Genomic DNA, 5,705 nt, shown 5'->3' with positions numbered 1-5,705 from the left:
TTGATTGAAATCGAACTTTGACTAAATTTCAAAGTTAAAATGCCTAATTGCACAAACTCAAAATGAAAGCCTCAAAACCCGAACCAACTATCATACTAGACCAAAAATTACCTTTCAAATCCAACCACGCTGATAGAATTCTCATCCGATCAGTTTTTACCAAGAATATTGACTGAAATTGAACTTTGACTAAATTTCAAAGTTAAAACGCCTAATTGCACAAACTCAAAACGGAAGCCTCAAATACCAAACCAACCATCATACTAGACCTAAAATGACCTTCCGAATCTAACCACGCTGACGGAATTCTCATCCGATCAGTTTATACCAAGAATATTGACTAAAATCGAACTTTGATTAAATTTTAAAGTTAAAACGCCTAAATGCACAAACTTAAAACGAAAGCCTCAAAACCCGAACCAACCATCATACTAGACCAAAAATGACCTTGCGAATTTAACCACGCTAACGGAATTCTCATCCGATCATTTTTTACCAAGATTATTGAAAGAAAACGAACTTTGACTAAATTTTTCAAAATTAAAACGCCTAATTGCACAAACTCAAAACGAAAGCCCCAAAACCCGAACCAACAATCATACTAGATCAAAAATGACCTTTTGAATCTAACCACGCTGACAGAATACTCATCCGATCAGTTTTTACCTAGAATATTGACTGAAATCTATCAGTTTAGTCGAAGTTCGATTTCAGTCAATATTCTGGGTAAAAACTGATCGGATGAGAATTCCGTCAGCGTGGTTAGATTCGGAAGGTCATTTTCGGTCTAGTATGATAGTTGGTTCGGGTTTTGAGGCTTTCGTTTTAAGTTTGTGGAATTAGGCGTTTTAAGAATATTCACTCACACATAATTCATAGTTAAAGTATACACCTTCATTTAAAGAGAATGAAACTTAGCATAATTCATTGTTGAATTACAAAAGTTAACCCATACAACAAAGACATGCAATTGCATTTTTTTTCAAAAGAAGTCCCCTATTTCTATAAAATTATCCTTCAATGACAAACACATAAACACCAGCCTTAACAACACTTGACAAAATAACATCTGAGTACTTTGTACTTCTGACTGGATCTTTGTGATTACTCCAACTGTTGAATAGTCTGTGAGAAAAGAAAAGTTCAATACAGTCTCAGAGAAGAAGGAAATAAAAACACCTTGTAGAAGATGATGAACTTACAGTTTGGATCAACTGCTTGAGCAATCTGAAGTGCAATCTGAAGATCATCTTAGTTGGCTACTTACAAAAGCACTAATATTTAACATAATCATGTATTTGTTATACAAAAACAACCTACTTTAAGCCCACAACATTCACATATATGCACATTTGTGGACATTCTACTATGTAATAAAAGATCCCATTATGGTTAGACCTTACAAAATAGCTACACAAAAATCATTCAGTGAATTAAAGCTTATCATTAATAATCATCCATATCATACTGTGACGTTCAAGTTCGCTGATGCTTAAGAAGAATTCCATTCTCTTTATATCTTGAGTAATTCCCATTGCTGCATTAACTCGTTCATCTGAGTTGTATATTTCATATGCAGGGGATCCAATAATAGAAAATATCTTACCACGAATTTCAGATAGATCACGCTCTCCTAGCTTGTCAATTAAAGAAGCCATCCTCTTATCATGGCTTTCAGTGAATTGTTTCATCACCTCCATCAAACCTTTATAAACAGTCTCATTATCATCTTCAACTGTTTTTCTTTTTTTGCATCAACCTTTTTCATTAACTTTAGAAGATGATGCTTTAAAACATTTACCTTTTTTCTGAGATTGATGGGTTTCACCTTTTTGAGCGGTGAATGAACTTTGTGCTGCTCCAGTTGATTCCTTAGGTTCTTCTTGAGCGTTAAATGGACTTTGTGTTGCTCCAGTTGATACATTAGGTTCCTCTTGAGCATCTTGATTTTCTCTTGTGCCTGAAGCATCATCTATGTCGACAACATCAATAGACATGCCATTAGTAATTTCTTCAGATTCGATTCTTTCTATTTCTTCAACAGCATCTTCTAGACCTTCTGCAAACTCTCCAGTAGCTCTATCCTTGCCAAATATCTCTTCCTAGTCAGCAAATAATGGCCATTTTTTGAAGTTCATTGACTTGGCATTTGGATCAACCTAAGAAAATAAAGAAAGTAACTGTCAATATTTCAAAGACAAAGATCCATAACCAAGAGAAAATACAAGTAAGTAGAAATTGCCTAATGATTTCAAATAATTATAAACAACCTTTATCAAGTCATCCCAAGCTTTTGGATAATCAACTAAGATACTTCCGTCACTATATTGAAATCCTAAACCACTTCAACTCTTTAGCAACGATATGGTTGCATAACTCTTTTTCCATGCTCTTATTTTAGAATCAACATATGGTAGAGATTTCAATCCACAACTAGGATGACAAGCATTCATGTAGTGTTCCAATTCCATTAAATATCCATGTCTAAAGGTTCCATTATGTCCTCTCCAACCATTAACACACAATTCTTTTAATCCATCTATAAGAGTAAGTTCCTCTTCTGGAGTCCATATCCTTCGACATGAAGGTGTTGATTTTCTTGCCCTCTTTCTGGACGTGTTGGATGTTGCAGCAGTAAAACTAGCCATTTCAATCTGTAAAATTATAAATGAAATCACAAGTAATATTAAGTTAAAACTTACAAGTAAATTATCTCAATCATAATCAAATTAATTGTAATACAACTTCATTTGTCTGGGAAAAAGATAATGCAAAGAGATAAAGAGAATTTCACTACTTATATTATAAAATAATAGATATACATTGAGATTCACTGTTTGTTTGTTCAAACAACAATATGAGACATACAAAAGATTGACCATTAGTTTTCACAAAATAATAGAAGGTATTACATTTTACAGTGAATGGAAAACCAAAAGCAAAAGTGCATAAGCACACCAAAAGTGAACACATAGTTTAAAATTATAAAGATTGATTTCCCAATCGTTCATTCCACATAGACTGAGCTAGTTCATCCCTCCAAGTGGTCCACTCATAAGATGTTTCAATTGTATTAGTATTTTCATGTTCATGTTGATATTCTATGTGGAAATCCATTTCCACATCTAAGGGGTCAACTTCCATCTCTCTTCGAATGAAATTGTATCAAACAACATGCACTAATAATTCTATTGTGAACCTTAACTGAGTACCACGAAGGACTTCTAAGAATTCCCCAACGTCCTTTTAATAGTCCAAATGCTCTTTCAATAACATTACGTGCCCTAGCATGCTTCATATTAAAGAGCTCTTCTCGACATCGAGGTTATGGATTGTCACCCTGCCAATCCTTTAGCCAATATCTATATCCTCGGTAGGGAGACAGAAAACCATTTCCATTTGTATATCCTCCATCGCACAAATAATAATTGCCTAAAAACGTAAACAATAATATAATTACTTTAAATATTATTCTATTTTGATGTAGTAGAAATAAACAAGGGTCTGCCTATATTTAGCATACCATGAGGTACTTTCAACCCATTTCTTCGTAAAACAGCATCTCGCAATACGCGAACATCAGCGGCTGATCCCTCCCAACCAGGTAATACATAAATAAACTTGAGATTTCGATCACAAACCCCCAAGACATTAGTTGTTATATCTCCTTTTCGTGTTCTGTATCTTGGTTTTTATAATGCTTCAACTCTAATGGAAATGTAAGTACCATCCAATGCACCAAGACAACTCTATAAGATAAATTCAACTCTAAATACTAAATGACTATTAAAAATAAAAATACTTTCACCATAATATTTCAAGTTTATCTTAGTAATTCAAATGTTTAGATTGAAATTTACCTATCTTAAACCATTTCCATCGATCATCACTATCATCTTCGAGCACCGGATTAGGTTTAACAAGTAACACTGGAGTTAGTTTAAGAATAGCTCTTAGACATTCATTAAAGGCTCGACTTACACTCCACCCCGATCTAATATAATCAACTTTGATAGACCTGTTCTTTTCATGATGAGCCAAAATATTTAAAAACATTGCTACTTTTCAGTACTCGACATATTTTTACTATCAGTCAAACCTCCAATATTCTTGGCTAAGGAGGCTAATATGTGAAAGGCGTTTCTATCCATCCTAAGCTTGTCAATACATACAATATCATTGTCACGAATGAGAACATTCAGATGAGATAAGATTTTTGGAATTCTAGCACTCATACAATATCGAATGCCCCTGCTATTTCTAGATTGTTTTCTTAATAACATGCTGTAAATAGCCATAAAAAAGCAGATAAGGACAATATAGGAATGCACCACAATCTCCTCGAGAAGCATAAAGAATTCAACATTGCACAATTGTTGAGAATCCATTTACACCTATTTTCCAATTAAAAATCACAACTTCATGATCAAATTGAATCCCAAAAGAAAAAAAAAGTATCAATCATGTTACTTAACTAAGTATTACAGACACATTTTGTATAATAGGAACTAAAATGTTCAATTTTATTGAAAAGAAAATGAAAAGTAACATGAAAAATAGGGTAAAATGTTTATTTTTGTTTGGCTTCTATAGCTAGAATACTAATACTATTTTGTCAAACTACAAATACATGTTTATCTTTTGCTATTTTAGAAGCTAAAGCAACTAAATTTAATGAACCTATTTGTTCATAAATCACAATTTTTGAACAAACAAAACAAAACCCACATCAAATTTAGGTTTACTCAAACATCAACTTAACTAGAAAATACTGAAAATATCTACAATTTCATTCATCTCATCGAATTAACAAGAGGAAAAACACAAAAGAGAAAATTGGAGGAGAAGAAGAAGAAATAAAAAAAAACAGCCAAATTTTGAGTTTGAGAACTTCTAACCTCAAAGAAAGAACGTAAGATTGAAAGTTTTTCAATCTACTTGCCTGGAAGATGAAGAACCATTATTCTAGATCTACATATGGATAAAGGATGGGAATGTTTATCTAAAAACATGTGGTGTATATTGATTGAGAGTGAAGGGTAAAACTGTCAATACATATTTTTTTCAGGTATTAGTTATTCAGGTATAACTTATTCCATCTTTCACCCTGCATAAAATAATACATAGATTGACTCATAACTTAAACATGTATCAGTTATGTGATTTTCTAATTTTATAACCAAACATAGTATTATGTATGTTGAATTTTGTACTTTAACAAAAAAAATGCTACCAAACATGGTAAAGCTTATGCAACATTTAATACCTGAATAACTCAATCCTTATCCAGTAACCAAACGATCCCTAAGAGCTTTTTCTTCTTTTTTCACCCGTATTGGGGAGTAAAAATTAGTGGAATGTGGGGCCTGATTTTGTAACGACCTGTTTAGTCGTTTTGAGCAGCATATTTTATTTCTGGAAAAACTGACTGAGACGACGGATCCCAAGACGGACCGTCATGGGCACGACGGACCGTCGAGGGAGTCTCGTTCCAAAACACTTAGAATTCTGAAATTTGGGTACTGAAATCGACTCTCTGAACTTCGTGACGACATGGCAGGACGGACCGTCGTGGGAACGACGGACCGTCACAGACTCTTCAAGGAAATTGAGTCTCTGAACTCTGTGACGGAGCAGCAGGACGGACCGTCGCAGGCACGACGGCCCGTCACAGGCTGCGTAATCCCAGGCTGGGTCGGATTTCT

The 5,705-nt window shown here is 33.9% G+C and overlaps 1 long non-coding RNA gene across 1 annotated transcript; it reads right to left on the bottom strand.

The window, feature by feature from the left end:
• Window positions 1-2,130: 2,130 nt before the first annotated feature.
• Window positions 2,131-4,972, bottom strand: LOC114077931. The gene is made up of 3 exons (XR_003579314.1): window positions 4,899-4,972; window positions 2,271-2,654; window positions 2,131-2,159 (listed from the first exon to the last, which is right to left on the bottom strand). It is a non-coding gene; the product is annotated as an uncharacterized LOC114077931 (long non-coding RNA).
• Window positions 4,973-5,705: the final 733 nt, after the last annotated feature.

This window comes from Solanum pennellii, chromosome 7 (genome assembly GCF_001406875.1).
Source record: "Solanum pennellii chromosome 7, SPENNV200".
Taxonomy (NCBI): Eukaryota; Viridiplantae; Streptophyta; class Magnoliopsida; order Solanales; family Solanaceae; genus Solanum; species Solanum pennellii.
The sequence above is the reverse complement of the archived record's forward strand: the minus strand, read 5'-3'. Positions and strand labels throughout refer to the sequence as shown.